The sequence below is a fragment of the Musca autumnalis genome, unplaced genomic scaffold, assembly GCF_047663935.1.
Source record: "Musca autumnalis isolate F117 unplaced genomic scaffold, ASM4766393v1 scaffold_1, whole genome shotgun sequence".
NCBI classification, from domain to species: domain Eukaryota; kingdom Metazoa; phylum Arthropoda; class Insecta; order Diptera; family Muscidae; genus Musca; species Musca autumnalis.
Genome location: NW_027411644.1, coordinates 143,862,900 through 143,884,731, shown reverse-complemented (window position 1 = coordinate 143,884,731; position 21,832 = coordinate 143,862,900).

Genomic DNA, 21,832 nt, shown 5'->3' with positions numbered 1-21,832 from the left:
GGTTGTAACTTTGTATTTTGTGTTTCCAGAGGCTAAGAAACATTTCTACCATAAAATGTTTATATAGATCCATGTTTTTATATAGCCCCCATAGGACGATATCCCCGATTTTCGGTATTTTGAAGGTTTTGGCCTCATTATCACACCGAGATGGCTGAAATTGGGTATTTAGTCTTCGTTGGGGGTATAAAACTTTCCGCAGAAATTTGTAGGTATAGGTCAACGCCATCATATAGCCCCCATAGAACGGTACCTTCCGATTTTCGGTGTTTTGAAGGTTGTGTCCACATTAATCCACCGAAATGGCTGAAATTTGTGGTGGAGGTTATAAAAAGTTCGGCCCGACCGAACTTAACGCTTTTCCTACTTGTTTATTTTATTAATAAACATGTGTAATAAGCCGGGGCGATTTGAAAACCTTAATGGGCCTTACGCGTTTCTTATTCCTGGGATTGAACTGAGCAAAAAAGTCCACTAGACCATAGGTCTACAGTGAAAATCGAGCCTCCCGATTTTGAGTTTACGTTTTTTATCCATGTTTTTTTGGATATTTTGGCATATAACAGCCAAACCATTGAGATTTCTCGATCCAATACAAAGACAAAAATTGTAGCCAAGACAGTAGTTAATAACTCTCTATTACATCACAAAAGCGTTGGAACGCTCCTTTGGGCAGTTTTGGCCTTGAGAAGGTGCAAACTTTTCGGAAAATGTCGATAAATGCCAAAAGTTGACCAGAAAAATACGCAAGCATTCTGATGCTAAATTCTATTGTGTTTTGATCCATGGACAACGAAAATGCCTGTAGTTTGTTTGGGTCACATCGTTTTATTTTTTATAATGGTAAAAGTAGTGAAAATTGGGTTTCATAAATTCTCAAATTTAAACGGGCATATCTTCTGCTCCGGTCGAAATCCAATCTTCTGAAGCTGTACCTACACCTCTTCAATTCAAGGCACCTACTAGCGCATCATCCTCAAGTATTGATAATCTAATACCAACTGTCAGCTCTAAATCATCTTTAAACACTGATCAATCAGCTCCTTCTGATAATATTATATCTGCAACCTCTCATAATAGTAAAAAACCTAACCAACTTTCTTCTCTATACCGCCGGCGGATGTTCAGACTCGAACCCCGAAAAAAAGCATTAAACATGGCACCGCCCATGAAAATGGTTTTTGTTATAATTATTTGAATATAATTATTTCTTAAAATCTAAAATTGAGGGAAACTACTTCCTGAAATGCTACACGTAGATCTTCCTTCAAAATTGTTTTGCCTCAAGATGTATTTGTAATAGTGGGAGAGAAAGAATTTCGACCTGCTAGAGCTTTCGTAAAGGAATTTATAGAAAAATCAGAAAATTTAGCTCAATCACCTCCAAGATCAACGAATGTTTCAAAAAACTAGATAGAGATTTGTCAATATGTTTTTTTCTTTTGGTGGCAACACTGTGCCATGCAAGAATATATTTTTCACCGCTGCTCAAACATTTCTGTTTAAAAAGTATTTTTAATACGTTCTTTTTTCAAAAAAGTTAACAAAATTGTTGCTGAGTGATTTTTAAATGCGAATAAGCTGAAGATCTTAGCATTCGCTTATTAATAACAAAGAAAAATAGTCAATTCTCAACTCACGTTCTTGTTTGCTGTTTGCCGCCAGTTTATTGATCAGCTGTGTTGCTTTTGTTTACATTTTACACGATGCCGCCTGCAGCAACGACAACTTGTGCAGCTTGTAACAAGAATGTCACCAAGTCTACTGGTAGTGTTTCCCGCTGCATATGTGAACAATGGTTTCACCTAAAAAAGTGTTCCGGTCTTTCTGATGGTGCTTCTGACGTTTTGTTAAAGAAAAATTGTGCTATAGTTTGGAAGAGCATGGAGTGTTCAGCGTTTGTGATGATGTATCATAATGACAAGGCTGCCCTTGAACAATTTAGCAAAAAGCTTGATGAGCTTTTCAATTCCTTGCCAGAAACAATACGCAAAGAAATTGATGAAAGTATTGCTCCCGTCGTAAAAGTCGTTGAGGACATTCGAATAAAGTGTGAATCGATGAATGCATCGGCTGAAAAGAAAATCGCTCTGCTACAAGCTGAAAGTAATCGCTTGCGTCATCAGCATGCCAGGAGTGATATATTGGTTTCCGGTCTTCCTTCTAACATTGTACCAAATGAAGTTGCACTAAAAATACCTTCAGCACTTGGGGTGCAAGTGAATGAATATGACATCAATGCTTCATTTTGGCTTGGTAAGAATAGAAAGACAATGCTTATTAAGTTCAACTCCATATTTAAGCGAGATGCAGTCATAAAGAAGTATATGACTCAAAAGAATTTGAAATAATCATCTGTCATACCAAGTGATATTGAATCGAATTACCTTAACGACAATTTGACTCCTGAGGCCTTGCAAGTCAAACACCTTCGTCAGTCCCTCTTACGGGATAAGCAAATCAAACGTTTTCATTTGGTACCATCCATAGCGAAAGCCGTAATTTTTGATGTGAGTGGCAAGAGAACTATGTGTAATAAAAGCGAATTGATGGAATTTGGCGATGAAGCTGAGTTAAACATTATTAGAAGCCAACGTGGACGTAGGTCCGACCGCTGCAATAGAGTTCAGCCAGTGCATGATACTCCGGCATTTGCCACGCCTCATTTAGCAGAATAACTGTTAATTTGCGTTTTGGATGGGTGGTGGGGGTTTGTTTGCAGGGATGCTCCATCATAATGCATCTATGATGGTGCACCCCTGCTTCTTGTGGTATTTTATTCACTTTGTTAGCTTTTATTTAATTTTATATTTTAAAGTTTGAGCTTATTTGATCTCGATAATGATTATTTTATGCATTTTGAATTTGATTTTAGCTTTAGTCATTTCCATAACCTGCTGTCTTTAAAAATTATTTTATGACTTCGGGTAACCGCATGGGAGAATTTGTTGGTAATGACTATTTTATTAATTATTTTTAGCTTTGCGGAAACATGGTTGAAATCCATGTTTCCAGTAAAAGTATTGAAATACCTGGCTACAAGCTGTTTCGTAATGATCGTTGCTATTCTCGCGGAGGTGGTGTTCCTCTTTATATTTCTGCGAAGATAATTGCCAAAGTCTTATTGTCTGTTTCTGAGCCTAGTTGCGATGCGTTGTTCCTACAAATAAATACTCCTGGATATTATTTTGTAGTAGGTGTCACTTTTTTGAAAATTGTTTACTTGACATAGTTACAAGGTATGAAAATATTGTTGTTGTTGGCGATTTCAAATTTGATATTTCCTGACCTCTTAATATGATTGTCTTAGGCAAATGCTTACGAGATGCAACCTTACAGTTCTTCACAATAATATACCTTCACACTAGGATGTTAATACTAATTCTAGCTCCCTAATCGATTTTTGCCTTGTTTGTTGTCCTTAGTCTATCTTAAATGGCAATCAGTTCCATTTTCCAGCTGTAAACTCCTACCATGCGTTTTTGCTGATTCAATATGATATGCCTTTTCAATCTGAAGCTCCCACTTATGCTACTTATCGAGATTATAGTGCAATAAATTTCGATTCTCTTATTAATGATATTTTTAGTCGTGATTACTCTCATTTATATGTGACAAATGATACCGATTTTCAATTACACTTTCTTAGTGTGTTATTGTCTGATTTGTTTAACACTCATGTACCTGAAATTACCAGGGTAATTTATCCTGATAGGAAAAGTTGGTTTACTGCTGAGGTTCGTAATATCATTTTTAATAGAGATCTTGCATATAGAGCATATGTACACAATAATGCTGGGAGAAATAAAGAGATTTTTAAGAGAGATAGAGCCTTGGCTCGTCATATTATTCGAGAAGCAAAGGCGTCACACACTGCTCGTGTTTTCTCTGGAGTCACCAGCCCTAGGAGCTTTTGGTCGCGCGTTCGACAATGTGGTTCCGTAAAGGGCGATAACTTCAACTGTGATATTAATCCTAATGAAATGAACGATTATTTCACTTCGGTGTCTTCCAACTCTATGTCTTTCTCCTCAAATATACCTCCTGACAATCGTGAGAATGACTTCTGCTTTCGTAATATTAATGAATATGAACTAATGTATGCAATAAACTGTATTAAGTCCAATGCGGTGGGAGCTGATTTTATTCCCATAAAATGTATTAAAATTATATATCCATATATCTCTGTACATCTTCTACATTTTTATAATACAATCATTATGACTCGGAAATTTCCCTTAGGGTGGAAGGTTGTTCCAATCTTGAAAAAAGGAACTTCGGGTTCATTGTGTTCTGACTTTAGGCCTATATCAATATTGCCTGCTTTATCTAAGGTCCTTGAGGTTTTACTTAAAGAACAAATTTGTGCCCATCTTGATTCGTCGTCCTTAAAAAACAGCTGTCAATTTGGGTTTCATAAGCATCACAGCACAACATCGCTTATAATACATTTGACTGATGAAATTCGTTATTGTGTTGATATGGGGAAAGTAGGTATCCTCGCAATTTTGGACTTAAGTAAAGCCTTTGATTCCGTGGACTACAATATCCTTCTTCGCAAACTGTATAATGAGTTTTCATTTTCATTTTTGTCCTTTGATCTCATTCAGTCATTCCTGTACAATCGATCGCAATTTGTTGTTAGTAACGGTTATGTATCCAACACATCTTCTTTGCATTGTGGCGTTCAGAGGTCTATTATAGGTCCACTAGTTTTTATGCTGTATATGAATTATCTTTGTGCGTCTATCCAAAATTCTACACTCATTTATGCAGATGACTTCCAAATTTTTACGTCTAGTTCTTCCGTTCTTTCTGACGGTATACATAATCTGGATACTGATCTTGGTCGTGTCTCTGAGTGGTGCATTCGTAACAACATACGTGTAAACATAAATCAGACAAAATGTGCAGTGTTTGGTAGGATACGGCAGGAGCTCTCCATTCTTGACCATTATATTGTAATACAAAACTGCAATGTAGCTTTCACTAGCTCTGTTTCTTGTCTGGGATTTGAGATAGATAATGACTTGAATTTTTCCGGGCATATTGCTCGTGCCTGTTCCCAAGTTAACCTTATGCTAAGACATTTGTATGCTTTAGATGAGGATTTTACCACTCATGTAAAATTCAAACTTGCCCATTCTTTATTAATGCCTTACATGTTGTATGGTCTAGAAATCTTTACAGACACCAATTCTGTACATTTACGCAAAATTGCATTTTTGAACGTTCATAAACGATTCGTGTTGCCAGGTTATGGAATTTATTGCCAAACTAGCTCAAAAATTTCTCTGTTCATCCTTATACTTTCAAGCGAAAGCTTTTGAACTATGTATCTGTCTACGCTTAATCATCCAATCCGAACTTCACATCGTTACCAACAGTTTCTTCTCTAAATTATGTTATTCTTCGTCATACAATTTTAGGGGACAGCGCGTTAAGTTTTAGGTTTACGATTTTTTTATAAAAATGTCATTAAATTTTTTGTATACAATACTTTGCATATTATATCTCATCAACATATGTTGTCCATTAGGGCATTCGTTGATTGTGTAAATAAATAAATAAATGTCCGCGAAATAAATTCAAAATTAAATTCTGTATGAAGACAGCTTCAGTTGTAAATATAATATAATCGCATTCTCTGAAACTTGGTTGAAACCCTCAACATTGAATAGTGAAATCTTATGCCCTAAATATCAAATATACCGAAAATAAATAAATAAAAAAGGTGGCGGTATTCTTATTGCCATTGACTCAACTCTTTCCTGCAGTAGAATCGAAATGAATGATGTTGATGACATTGAAATTCTAAGCGTGTGTAGAGATTTAAGGGATTTTAAATTATTTTTGTCCTGTTCTTATATTCCGCCTTCGTCTGAAATTAATATTTATTACCGGCAATATCTTCTGCTGTCCAGAAACTATGCCTAAATTATCACATATTAGTCCTTGGTGATTTTAATTTGCCCACTATAAAGTGACTTTTATTACCTGATTCAGAATCTATGACTCCTCTAACATCAAACATTAATATTAGCCAACACTCTTTTGATATTATCAATAAACTTAGCGACATGAACCTCTATCAAATAAAATATATATTAAATCCTTATAATAAAATTCTTGATTTAGTTTTTGTAAACATTCCGCAATACTTTGAAATTTTTAGAATTCCACCCATATCATTTCCTGAGGATAAATATCATCCCACATTGTGTTTATCAATGATACAAAATTGTCTGTCTTCAAGACATAGGGCAAATTTGGTAAAAACTGTTTTAAATTATAAAAAGACGGATTTTCAAAAGCTTAATAGGCTCTTATCTTCCGTAAATTGGTCTCCGTGTGTAATTGTATGAATCGGGAAGATTTTTAATCTGCATTGAAAAAATTGTATAACATCTTAAACAAATGTATGATAGAATGTGTACCAACAATTGAAATTAAAAACTCTAATAATACTCCTTGGATTACATCTGCGCTGTTATCCATTAAAAAATTTAAAAAATAGGCTCTTTCGAACGTATAAGAAATCTGGTTCCGCAGTTGATTTTACCAACTATTAAGTCGCGAGGTCTAAGTATACTATTGAGTCTCGTAGGTTGATCTTTATTCAATTCTCAATAAATTCAAAGATAATTTTCAATCAAGTCCCAAATCATTTTATGAGTTTGTAAATCTTAAAAGGAAATATTCTTCTAAACCTCATTAATTAAATGTAAATAATGTAGAATATACTTCTGATAGTGAAATTGCTCAATGTTTTGCTAATTTCTTTGCATCAGTTTATTCAAATGACAATTCCGCAATCAATAGCTCCTATCCATATGATATTCCTCAGCTTGATAATGTAGTTGTGCCATACTTTAAAATCCACGATGTTTCAAAAGGCTTACGTAATTTAAAGGCAATAAAAAGGCCTAGCATAATATTAAAATATTGTTCGGATATATTATCTGTCCCTTTAACATTAATCTTTAATTATTGTCTCAAATTTTGTCATTTCCCTTCTATTTGGAAAAAATCTTACATAAATCGGGTAGCTTAGCAGATGTTTCAAATTATAGAGGAATAGCAAAGTTGAGTGCCATTCCAAAGTTATTTGAGAAACTTCAATCAAAATTTGTTGTTGTGGATATCATCATATTTACATGACAGATCTCAGTCAGTCTTATTTGAAGGCTGTCACTCGACATCATTCAACGTTCCATCCGGTGTTCCCCAAGGAAGTCACATCGGACCAGTTTTATTTATCCTTTTTGTTAATGATTTACCAAAATCAATAAAATATTCTAAATTATTAATGTATTCAGACGATGTCAAGTTATTTATGACACACAAGTCACAATATCACGTGGATTTGCCCCAAAACGATTTAGATAGTCTTTTTCAGTGGTGTAGTATAAACCATATGAATTTAAACTTAAAAAAGTGTAAGCACATGTGCTTTTTTCGATCTACTCCTTTATTATACCAATATTGTATTAATGGACATGCACTATCATTAGTAGAATCATACGTTGATCTTGGACTTTTGATGGATCCGAAGTTAAATTTTAATATCCACATTATTACTATGGTAAATAAGGCTTATGGTGTTTTGGGTTTTATTAAACGTTGGGCGAAAGAATTTTCTGACCCATATGTAACGAAACAATTATACACATCTCTTGTTAGGCCAATTTTACAGTATGGTTCTATGGTATAGGATCCTTATTATGCAATCTACTCTGATAAAATTGAATCTGTACAGAAACAGTTTTTTTCCTTTTGCATTACGAAATCTACATTTGAGTAGTGACTTTGAATTGCCCTCTTATACTAGTACACTAAAACTTATCCGGTTACCTACCTTAAAAAGTAGACGTATAATGTTAATACTATTACAACTCTGAAAATATTAAATGGCTCTGTACCATCTGATATTTTAATAACATCTTTTAGAATAAATATATCTTCTAGATCCAGTAGATACTACCAATTGTTATACTTAGATTTTCAACGTTCAAAATATGCAATGTGTGATTCCCTCTATAGAATGAGTGTTGACTTTAATTCTTTATATAGTATTATCTAGAATAATTATGTTTTTGAATGTGTAGTAAATTATACAATATATATGTAGTTAACTACCTGATGAATTAATTTTCTGTAGCTGGTCTTTAAACGCTAGCAAATAACCCACTATATTTCGGCTTATGGTGTGTACGCGGTCCCTACGTATGGGGACGGTCGCCCTCTCGGTCGGAAGGGGTGGGTGTGTGTGGCGTTGGGAACGTTCGTTCTTCTTTTTTCACAACGGATTTCTATTGATCCTTCTTCTTTTTGAAGGGGTGAATAATATCTTTCGAACAAGTTATTATTTTTTTAAATCGGTTAACAAATAGTTAAGTTATAGTGGTTTAAGTCTGAAAAACCCCACAAAAGAAACTATAACTGAATTTCTCACAATTTTCAAAAATATAATGTTTTTTGTTCAATATTCATTTCGAAAATTGTGAGAAATTCAGTTATAGTTTTTTTGTGGGTTTTTTCAGACTTAAACCACTATAACTTAACTATTTGTTAACCGATTTAAAAAATAATAACTTGTTCGAAAGATGTTATTCACCCCTTTAAAAGGAAGAGGATCAACAGAAATCCGTTGTGAAAAAAGAGAAATGTATGAAACCGAAATTTTCACAACTTTTACCGTTATAAAAAATAAAACGAAGTGACCCAAACGAACTAAAGGCATTCGAATTTAGCATCAGAATGCTTGAATATTTTTCTGGTCAACTTTTGTAGCACAGTGCCATTTATCGACATTTTGCGAAAAGTTTGCACCTTCTCAAGGCCAAAACTGCCTGAAGGCCCAATGCTTTTGTGATGTAATAGAGAGTTATTAATTACTGTCTTGGCTACAATGTTCGTCTTTGTATTGGATCGAAAATCTCAATGGTTTGGCTGTTATATGCCAAAATGTCCAAAAAACGTAACCCAAAATCGGGAGGCTCGATTTTTACCGTACCCCTATGGTCTAGTGGCCTTTTTTGCTCAGTTCAATCCCAGGAATAAGAAACGCGAAGGGCCCATTAAGGTTTTTTCCTTCCATACAAATCGCCCCGGCCTAATGTGTAAGAATTAAACTTTTAACAAATACATATGAGGAAAAGTCAAAATTTTTTAGTTTCCATGAAGCCAAGGTTTGCACTGTTATAATACGCGAACTATTGTAGTTTACCAGTAACTATGACTATTGCTGGATTATTTTAGATGTTTTTGTACAAAGCTCAAAAATTTAGCAAAAAAATGTATTTTCCTTGGTAGTTACGACCGCGTAAAGGAAAAAACATAGGTAAAAACACGTTGAAGCTAAACAGGTTTTTTACATTGCTATTCGATTTCTGATTAAACCATTCAAATGACGGACATCTGTCCAAAGTAAAAGTAGGAGAATACAAAATGAAGATAACACTTCTAATGTATCACTTTCCAAAATTTCCACTGCATCCACCTTTTATGGATGCTGACATTTTGAAGCCGGATTTCAGGTGTTTTTTGTATTTTTTATGTAACTGGGACGCGCTTTCGGATATTTCGAAAAACCAATTACAGGATTAAATAACTCGCGATTTCGCATAATCTGATATGTATATTGAGTATGTAGCCCACACAGCAGCCGAGTAATCTACTGCCAAAGGCCAAAATTTAGTGTGATATTTTTTCTAAAAAACCTATTTTTTGGGTACAGTATTTACAATATCGTTTTGAGTGTGCTGGTACCCCACGATATTTTAGTTTTTCGACGATCCGGATCATATGAATCACAGATCATAAAAATCCATCTACTAGAACGGCGGAAATGCCTACTGCAAAAATTTAAAAATTTGCGAAAAATGTTTTTCAAAATATCGCTGACTAATTCGCGTTTTATGTGGATCGTTTCCATTTCAATGAAGAAAGTGAATCATCACTCCCGTTTGTGCGAAAACAGCGGTTTGAAAAATTTAGTGGCGTGGGAGCTGTATCCGATTTATCCAAAAAATACTGTGTGATGCTACATCCACGGTTCTTGATGGATTTTATTGAAATATGTTTAGATCGATGTATTTTTTCACGGTTGATAGTGAAATCGGATGCGCATAAAAAGTGTATGCACTTTGTGCAAAATATAAGCGTTATATAGTTTGTTGCACACTAAACTGCAGACGATGCTACATCTTAGCGGCCAAAGTAAATTCTGGCAAATGTGTACAAATTAAAAGAGAAGAATTCGCTGTATTGGTAAACCGCATGCGCATCAAGTGATTTTGACGATTTCGCGATTTACACGCATTTCAAAATGAACATTACCCGATACAATTTTATTTCAAGATTATACCCCATTTAAAGGAACCCAACATTTATTTGAAAGATATCCATATCTTCTGCTAGATGTTAGCGTGTTTTCGAGAAGTGATTAGAATCAAAAATGTGATTTATTGCGTGAAATTTAACTAAAATAGAAGAAAAACTCCGACCTATTTTTCTTACATTTTGTTCAACTAACTCACAAAATAAATTTTAATAAATATTTTCTCTTACAAAAATTTTATAAATTTCCTCAATATATTTTTTTGTTTTCGCTATAATATGAAAACCACTAAACGGATTTGTATAGTTTTGGTTTCATTTGAATCATCGCGATGTATAGATTACGTACATATTTTTTATATATTTTTCAGAGGCATAAGCAGGTTGAATTTTACTAAAACAAGTTGCAAACTACCAATTGTTTGGAATTCTTTCCTAATTTCCGCGAAAATGCACAACTTTTTCACTAAAGTAATGGGACCTTAGTAAACATATAGTATGTAGGGAGCCCCTAATTAAGAGATTTTCTCAATATAATGATTAGAGTCTTTTAAAGATTTTTTTCTTTTTATCAGAATTGAAACCGCCATAACTTTTGCGCGCAACAACCAAAATTAGTATCACGAACAGATTTAAGAATGGCATTTTTTTCCCAATCTATGTACCAAAAATCTTTCATGTAGCTTAAAAAAAAAATTTTAATTTTTTTTTTATGGAAAACTAAAAAATTTTGTCTTTTCTTCATATATTGATAATGTTATTTATTTATACCAATAAAGCGTTGTTTTATTTAACATTTTGTAATAATTTTGGTATTGCAATAACTTAGTTTACTAAATGTTTATATAATGATATAATGAAAAGCTAATGAGAAACAAAATGTTATGTCGTATGGCTCTAAAGCTTGTTATCAGTTATACATATATACACACAGTGATTCAAAAGATTGTCCAAAGTGCTTATAAATACAAATTTTAAAATTATTTTGTGCGGAAGGGTTTTTCATCGATTCTCATCATAATATGATACAGAGCACAGTGCTCTTGAAGCATTTTTAAATGGAAGGTGCTTACACCTGAACAGTTTTTGCTGATTTTGAAACTACAATGTTCATAGATGAGAAAAATCAAAAACCAAAAAAAAAACGCCGGAGCGATTTTTAAATAAATCGCGGTCAAAGTTCATATTTTTAGGATTTTTTAGGTTATCACGATTTTGTTGGAAACCGCAAGTCCTATCGAAATGAGATTAGAGAAAAAGTTGTAGCAGTGAAAATTCTATACAAGGACACACAAGTTATGTTTGTTTACATTACTTTGTAATGTTTTACATAATGACTAACGGATCCGAATTTTTGCTGGGTAGACTCACTTTATGTGTAGATTTGGGTATGTCCGTCCGTCTGTCCGCCCGTTCGCAACCTATAGGTCGCATTTATTGGGCGATCCAGCGGAAAATTGGGTAAGATAATTTTTTAGCCATTTGTCTTTGGTGAAAACCGGTTCAGATTTGGATATAGCTCCCATATATATTTTCTGTCGATCTCATGTATTTGATGTACCAGACCGGCTATTGTATGTCCAATTCCAATGAAATGTGGAATGTGTGGCGGAATTTGATCTAAAAATTTTAATTCAATTTTTATTTACCCAATAATCAGTTTCTAATTCTTATATATTACAATGTTCGAGATATATCTTAAATATTTAAGAGCGATTGAGATTCGTGTAATGTTACATAAAGAAATGCATTTCATATTGATTGAGTTATTGGAAAAAAGTATACGAAAACCTATGTATATTTAAATTATAAAAAGAGATTTCAAATATATATAGTTAGAAAGGGGAGACAAGGGATGTTTGTTGAACATTATACATTATAGTTCGAAAACAGATAGAGTAAAAATAACTTTTATGTAGCTACATAATTAGTCTTAATTCGATCATTTTCTATTTGATGATTTTAAATTGTTATACGCATACATATACATTAGACTGGTTTAACTCAAAGAGAAAAAATCAATGTCTGTTTTTTTTTATGCGGCAACCCTAAAGTGTTTTGTTTTATTAGATTTTAAGACTGCCAAAGTTTGAGCACAATCGGAATAGGTTAACACGTGCCACTGGGGCCTCCAAGTTTCCATAGTAATTTGTATGGAGCCAAATGTAAATTTTCACGAAATTGTCCACATTTATTGTCCAATGGAATAGAAAATTTTACTAGTTAAAGTGATCCTACAAAAAATTGTGAAAATCTGCTGAATTTTAATATATGGATATATTATAGGTCCCCAATTGGCCAAATATACTATTGGAGCAATATCAAATTCTAACCCGATTTAAATAATTTTTTGTAGGATTACTTGTTTAAACACAGAAATGAACTGGTAAAATTTTCCCTTCGATTGGACAATAACCCCCAGTTTATGTATTTCGAAACGAAAATGTGTGCGCATGAAAGACACCCAAACTTTAGTTTTTGAAATATTATTTCATTTGCTTTTGCATCAAAACAAAAAACAAATTTTAAATACACATTCAAATTTGGTAGTTTTTCTTCCGCATTCGTTTTCTTATCGACATACATAAACAGGCCCTAAATGTGGCCTTTAGAGCAATTTCGTGAAAATTCACCTTTTGCCCCTTACAAATTACTTGGAGGTCCCAGTAGCACGTGTTAACATATTCCGATTGTGCTCAAACTTTGGCAATCTTAAAATCTAGCAAAACTAAACACTTTAAGAGGATGCCGCACAAAACGTCCGACATCGATTTTTTAAAACCACTGTAAACCATATATAAAATATTTCTGTATATTTGGTCTAAAAATGAATTCGACAAATTACATTCTAATCGCTTCTGATTTGGATGTAGCTCCCACATACATTTTTGCCCTGATATATAGCATTTCCAGATTAAATGAAACCTTTTCCAAATTAAATGAAACCTTTTCCAAATTAAACGAAACGTTTTCCATATTAAATGAAACCTTTTTCAACGGAAATGAAACCTTTTCCAGATGAAATGAAACCTTTTCCAGATGAAATGAAACCTTTTCCAATTGAAATGAAACCTTTTCCATTTGAAATGAAACTTTTTCCAAATCAAATGAAACCATTATTTTTTATTATAAGAACTTGAAACTAATATTGATTTTTATTGTTTTAAATTAAAATGCTAACATAAATTGATGTAATTAAAACAAATATAGTTATATATGTATGTTTTTCGGTAATAAACCCTACAGTAGTGTGATTTTGTAACTCATTTTTACCTTTACCGACAAAAATCGGTAAAATTAAATCGCAAAATTATTATTGAAAATTTTCAATAAATGTTGGCATCACTTTTGCTATCGGTAAAGGTTAGCGACTACTTTTTATTCATCGTTAACTTGCCGAAAAAATCGTTAATTACCGAAATTATGGGCATTTAAATTTTAACGACTTTTGTCGGTAAGGACAACAATGTGTTACAGAATCTCACTACAGGTATCATTGTTTTTTTCGACTCTTTTTGAGCTCTTATTTCATAATCTTAACTTTATTTTTATCAATAAACGAAAAACAAAAACTGAAATTCTTTATGGTTTTGTTTAAATCGATCTGGAAATGAGAAATATATGAATTGACTATGTTAACATAATAATTTTCTTACGTAGTCAGTCCCTTCAGTTTTCTGCTCGGGAAACTTTCAATACAATGGCCAGTTCGAACAATCTTCCTGATTTTTTTGTTGAATGCTGCGCTCTATCGCCTCAGTGAAGGATCGCGAAGTTCAGTTGTAGCGAATATTGCTGCAGGAATTTAAGTTGATATCTGTTTAATTCTAATAAAGTTCTTATGTCATTCCTCTTACGAATTTACTGATTATCAATTATCAGAAACGAGTTTTCTAATTCTAAGTCTGGTGTAATCTTCCCCAAAATACCTTCTATAAATTGTTTGAATTTGTCTGCATTCACACTTAAACTTGAGATTATATTACGGTACACAAAACCCCCGATTTTATTTACTGCCATTAGAGTTACATATCGATCTTATAAAGTAGGCAGCACAATCTGAAGATTAAATCCACTATCTTCTATAAATATTAAATGTTCCCTTTGTTGAAGTATCCATTTTGGAAAATACCGAGCCTGTTTTTTTAACTCCGACATTTTACGCTCGTTCTATTTCGACTGAGGCTGTTTTTAAAATAATTTTCAATTTCCGTATTTCATTTTTAAGGTTTGGAAAACATAGTGTTTTATTGTTAAGACTGAAGTAAAAACTATGAAATAATAACTAAAAAAAAACAAAAAATAAAAATAAAAAACAATGATGCTTGTAACGCTTATTCACAAACTCATTCCTATATAACTATATTTGTTATAATAACATCAATTGATGTTATTATTTTATTTTAAAACTATAAAAATCAATATCAGTTTATTGTTGATTATAATAAAAAAATAAAGGTTTCATTTGGAAAAAGTTTCATTTCAAATTGAAAAGGTTTCATTTCAATTGGAAAAGGGTTCATTTCCGTTGGAAAAGGTTTCATTTCCGTTGGAAAAGGTTTCATTTAATTTGAAAAAGGTTTCGTTTAATTTGGAAAAGGTTTCATTTAATTTGGAAAAGATTTCATTTAAATTGGAAAAGGTTTCATTTAATCTGGAAATGCTATATAAATGGTTATAGTTTTGTTTTAAAATATTATTTTTGAGAGTTTACAAAATGTCTAAATAGTGGCGATATTGGACATTACGAGGGCAGTTCGGAAACTTCTTAGCCTAGCACAAAAAGCGCGGTATAAACAGAAAAAAGTTAAAAAAAGTTAAAGTTAAAGTTAAACTTCCATGTCTGTTATGAACACATGTTAAATTTTGTTTCGATCTGGCAACTCCTTCATATAGAAACAGGTGTTCAAAAAAGACGCATCCGCAATTTGTTTACAATGAAAAAATTAGAAATGCGAGCTGTCATTAAATACACTGTGCTACAGTGAAAATTTGCAGGGGTTCTAATGCATAAATTCGGTTTTGTGGAAGTCCACAGAAGACGAAAATACATTTGGTTTCTTTGGATCACTTCGGGTTTTGATTTTATAACGGTAAATGTAGTAAAAAATGGGCTTTCTTGGATTTTCAACTTTCAACGGACATTACTTCTTTTTTCCACAACCGATTGGCACACATTTTCATTATTTTTCATTATAAAGGGGAGAGTAATGCCTTTCGAACAAGCCATAGATTTTTAAAATCGGTTAACAAATGGCTAAGTAATAGTGGTTTAAGTGTGACAAAAACGCATTAAAAAGCAGTAAAATGTTTTCCCTTGTGCTCTAGGCTGCGTAAATGACACCTGACAGTACAATTATTTACAGTAAGCAAGTAGGAAATTTAATTGGCTTTCCAAAATGGGAAAAACCAACAAAATCCGTTGAAAAATGAATGCGTTATGGCATTTTTTGTGTTTCAACTTTTTGGTTTTTTTTTCATATTTTCCTTTATAAAACACTGATACCTTGTGCGTAATTGTTAAGCAGGATAATCACAATTAGAATCATACATGCTAAGATATCCATCTTTTATAAAGGAAAATATGAAAAAAAAACCAAAAAGTTGAAACACAAAAAATGCCATAATGCATTCATTTTTCAACCGATTTCGTTGGTTTTTCCCATTTTGGAAAGCCAACTAAATTTCCTACTTGTTAACAGTAAATGATTGTACTGTTAGGTGTCTTTTACGCAGCCTAGAGCACAAGAAAAAACATTTTACTGTTTTTTAATGCGTTTTTGTCACACTTAAACCACTATTACTTAGCCATTTGTTAACCGATATTAAAAATATATAGCTTGTTCGAAAGGCATTACTCTCTCCTTTATAATGAAAAATAATAAAAATGTGTGCAAATCGGTTGTGGAAAAAAGAAGTAATGTCCTTTTAAAGTTGAAAATCCTAGAAAGCCCATTTTTCACTACATTTACCGTTATAAAATCAAAACCCGAAGTGACCCAAAGAAACCAAAGGTATTTTCGTCTTCTTTGAACTCCCACAAAACCGAATTTGTGCATCAGAAATCCTGCAAAAAAATTTTGTCCACTTTTGTATCACAGTGATATTTACATAAAAAAGGTTTATCGGGACAAGAAATTTATAATGATATGGTGAATGTGTTAGGTGAAAGTGCTCCTTCATATGCAACAGTAAAAAATTGGGTTGCTGAATTTAAACGTGGTCGTACAAGCATTGAAGATGAACCACGTAGTGGCCGTCCAAAAACAGCAACAACAACATAAATTGTAGCCAAAGTGCATGATATGGTATTAAATGATCGACGAATAAAAGTGCGTGAAATTGCTAATATCATGGTCATCTCAAATGGTCGAGTCCATTTAATTTTGCATGAAGAACTACAGATGCAAGATGGGTGCCGCATTTGTTAATAGTCGATCAAAAACGCATAAGAATGAACATTTCTCAAGCTTGTTTGGATCGTTTTAAGCGAAATAAAATGGATTTTAAGCATCGTTTTATAACTGTTGATGAGACATGGATCCACCACTATACTCCAGAGACAAAAGAACAATCCAAACAATGGACTGAAGCTGGAGGAAGTGCCCCAAAGAAGGCAAAAATAATTCAATCGGCTGGTAAGGTTATGGCAACGGTTTTATTGATTGACTATCTACAAAAGGGTAAAACAATAAATTCAGAGTACTATTGCAACCTTTTGGATCAATTAAATGTACAAATTCGAGAAAAACGTCCTGGCTTACAACACAAAAAAATAATTTTTCATCAAGACAACGCACCAGCGCACAAGAGTGTTTTAACAATGGCTAAAATCAACGAATTAAAGTACGAGTTGCTTGAGCACCCACTTATTCTCCTGATTTAGCTCCCAGTGACTTTTACTTGTTCCCAAATCTAAAAAAATTCCTTGCTAGTAAGCGTTTTACCTCAAATGAAGATTCAATTACAGTTGTAAACCACTAAAATTTTCAAAAAGACCAGATTCTAGTACTTAATTGAACTAGGTACCTTGAATTTAGCTACAAAAATCATAATATTACTAAAGCAAGATACATACCTTACACGATAATATTTGATTTTAAATTCATATTATAGTGTGGTATATCTATGGCATAAATAATTTAAGTTAAATATGACCCCTTACATATTTCATAATATTAAAATATTGACATTTATAACTGCTTCTTCATGCGAATTATTGGGATTTATATTCTTCAGTAGTTGCCTTCTAATGGTATAAAATATGTTTTTAATATCACAAAAGGTAAAGAAGATATCACAAAACATACCTACCATAATTATTTTTCGCAATACCGTGAAAACACAAAACCGCGTGCGTCCGCTATCATACCTATGACACAACTGTCAACTTTTGGGGATGATAGATCTTCAATTAACTCACAATTTTGTCTTTAACGTATTTTTTAGCAGTTGTAGTTTGCGAGAAATTCGGCGCTGGCGACAACCTCGAAGGCGACAACCTCCCTATGTATGTCAAATTTTGATGACATTTGAAATATGTAACGGAATTTCGTTTAGAAAAAATTATTGGATTATTGAGATTTGGATATGCATATTTTCGCCAATTTCATGTATTTGACGTACCAAATTTGGAAAAATATAGCCAAATTATATTTAAATCGTGGTAGTGTATGGTATCCGCCCCGCCCGACTATGATCCTTTTCTTACTGGTTTTCTTCAGTATCCGACAAGTATGCGGATTTTTATATCGTAGGGAATTATTTTTTAGAAAACAATTGATAATAAAATGTATCAACATAAATTGGCAATCACGATTTTTCGTTTCTTTTCGGTAAGAATTTTTAGGAATTTAGCCGGAGAATACAATCTTTAAAGGGTTGTGTAAGAGTATTAACTGCAAAATTAATATTTTTATTAAAATTAAAATAATAAAAATGACACACTTACCCGGTGTACGAGGGTATAGATTTTTTCATTATCCTAACTATACAAATACTTTAAACTTACGTTAGTTTTGCATCACTAAGTGGCCCCGACCGTACTGTACTTGTAAGCTGTGTATTTTCATTCATCTAAACCTTTATTTAGGTATATACACTATTTTAAACTTGATGTAGTTTGCTTAGAACTTTTTGACAGCATGTTTTGGCAATAGAAAATTAGTAATATGTATAATAGGAGTGGAATTTTAAAATTTCCACCCCTTTACCGAACATTTACTAGCGGTCAATGAATGATATTATCTAAACCACTTCTGTAGGTTGAGTAGTGTCCTAAATGTGAACTGACCAAAATGACAGACATACATACACATTCACACACATTTCAAGTTTGAAATTTTGTTAAAACTTACCACTCGCAAGCCGTGCTTTGGGACAGGCATTCGTTGTCTGGCTCAGCACTTTGTACATTGTATTAAGCGAAATTATTTATTGTGGTCATTAATATATCTTCAGGATTCTCTAACATCAACCCTTGGATGTAAACAAAATGTGTAAAACTTATAATGTTGTTAAATTGCCCAAAGTAAAGAAAGGATAATTTTTGTTTCTGTTATATATGTATATGTATGTATATAGGTAAACATACGAAAATTCGTCCGAGTATGTACGTATTCGTACAACATAAATATATTTCAATGTAGATATGTGTGTACAAACTAAAGCATATACACACCTACATATTTAACTTCGACGTCCATATATGTACGTATATACATATATTGTTTTGATTTCCAATGTACAAACCTACAAACTTTAATACATACAATATCTAATGAAACATTTTTACCAACCGACCTACACACTGACCACCGGGCAGGCATTTAACCACACCAGGCCAGAGACAGAATTGACGGGCTTTCTTTGCATCGTCCAAGAACATTTCCATTTCTTCGCAGCAGCGACATCGACGCCAACAAAAACTAATCCTTGTAAAATTTCTTTGCTTTTTCATCAGCATATACTATACTGCTCTAGACCGAACTACATGCTTCCTCAGCATGCCAACACTTTCCCCCATATTCTGATAAAATGGAAACCAACATCCTTTGTGTAAAATTTCCTAATGGGGTATGCAAACGAAGTACGGCAATCCTTCGTGATGATTTCAAAGATTCTACCAGGATGCTGGAAGCTAGCGTGGACGTATTGGAGTGTGCATCTGTATGAGAAAGGAGTGGGTGAGGGGGAGGAGAAGAATTTCAAATAGATGTTGTTGCTTGGGTTCTGTGACCGTCATCATTCCGTGTACGCGAATACTTCCTTTATTTTGGGTAATATTCTAAGTGTGAGGATTATATGCCGTATATATGATGACCGGTGCTACTTCTTTGGTGTGGGATGATTTGAAATACTTTTGTATGTAAATTTACGTTTAGTCGTTGTCTTGGACTGTCTGTTGGTCGACAAGTTAAGAGTAGGTGGAGGACGAATCGTTAGGATGGCAGCAAGCGATGTCCACGACAACCAAGATTTTGTAATAGCAGCCATCATGTGTGTCCTAGATCTTAGTGGCCACCACACACACACATACACACATTGACTGACGACCGAACATGTTTGTGCGTAAGTTAACACACTTTATTTTCGTAACGTTAAACAGAGATGGAAAATTCTCTATGCTACAGCCATCAACACAACTGCCACCAATGCCCACAGCAAATTTGTTCTTTGGTCAGTACGACAATGACGATATGACGGCAGAATGGGTATACATGGCTGTGTGTTTCTAAGTTTTGAAAGTAAGAAGCAAGGCATTACTTGATCAGGTCAGAAAGCAGAATGGAGTGGAATCCTCGGTGCTTGGTGGCTAGTGGGCATAGTGGGGCAGTAGTCCATGGACAAGTGAGCAATCTACCCATACTAATCACATTATTCTTCGGACGGTATGTAGATGTGCAACGGAAAGCCTGGATGTTCAAATGACTGTTTGTTGCTGCTAAGGTGAAGCCGATGAAGCCGACGTGCTCGAGTTCTTTTTGTTAGGTTATGGTTTCAGCAAGCGTCGTCTTCTCATCATCTGAGTATGTATTGGTGCTTCATGAGTTTAAGTTTTAGAAACCTTCCATCCTTGCTTAGCGATTTTTCAGTTTTATGACTGCCGAGTGCACATTTCTAATATTTAACATCTCATATCTCCGAACCTCTGACTACTACTTTACATTCTTGTTTTTGACCGTAGTCGATGACTTTGGCGTAATGTTTTTGTTATTATTCTCGCCACTCTGTCCGTCCGTTCGTCTTTCATTTCTACATAGACTTCAGTTTCTGTTCATCCTCAGTCCTTGTAATTATTTATGTTATGCTGCCGTTTGCGAAATGGAAGGAGAATACCTACGTATACCCTGTTGCAACGGGATGCACATGCCTTCTCTTCGCTCGGTCATACCTAACACTGAACGCGCGTCTAAAAATTTCTTGTTAGCTTTGCATATGTACTCTATCTTAGTGCTGTTGTTTTTCTGTCTTGTATTTTCTAGATGTTGTGTTATCATTGTCGTTGTTTTTGTCTCCTGGACATGCTCTTATGATTCCTTTTGTAGATAAGTATCGTTGCCGGTCCATCTTACCCAATACTCTTGCCCACACATGTTTCACGTTTCCTTAGATGAGTGTGTATTAGAAACTTCTATGTTCCTCCATCTCAAATAAATTTCCTTTCGTTGCACAGCTGCGTCTTGCTAGCCCTATTATAGCAATCTAAATTTGTTTTAAAATTCATAAAAGAATGAGTATGCGAATGTCTCAAACATACATTTGCACTCTCTAACATTCGGAAATCTTTACAATGCAAGCCATTGACTATTGGTAGATGTCCTTGTGGTGAACAGTGGTGGTCCTTCTGTTTTATGGTCGTGATCCTTTGAGACTCTTGTTGAAAGTAGTTCTAGGTATAGATTTTTCGTCTTCGCTGTTGGTAACTGAAATTGTTTCTTCTTCTTTCATACTAGTAATCCAGCATAGGTTACACATTTTATGATGATAACGTATTTCTCTATGTGCGCAACTAACAGCTACATTCTCGGCAAGAATTTTAGGCTGTAAACTATTTGTAATATTTGTTGCAGCAAACAATATACAACTTAAAAACGTTGGTGTAGGTGTGCTGGTACAAGAGATTAAGACGACAATTTATGCAAACGCCCGAGCAACACCTGCCGTTATCTCCGTATAGTGAAATCGCTAACACTCCGAATATAACGAACAATCCGCCAAACTACAAAACGGAATTATCACCCACATGACCGGATGTTTTTAGTTTTAATCTCCTATATTTTATAGTAAAATTGTAAAGATTATTTCGGTTCCACGAATTGTATCTTCTAGTTATTCTCGCCGCGGGATATTTAAGCGCAATTTCAATTTGTTCCATGTCACAGGTACTTCGACAAAATTAAATCTTTTTCTGTAGGTAAAATACACACAACTAGATCTGTGTAGCACATGCAGTCTCATTGATTGTTCTACAGGTAGATAAATGAATTCC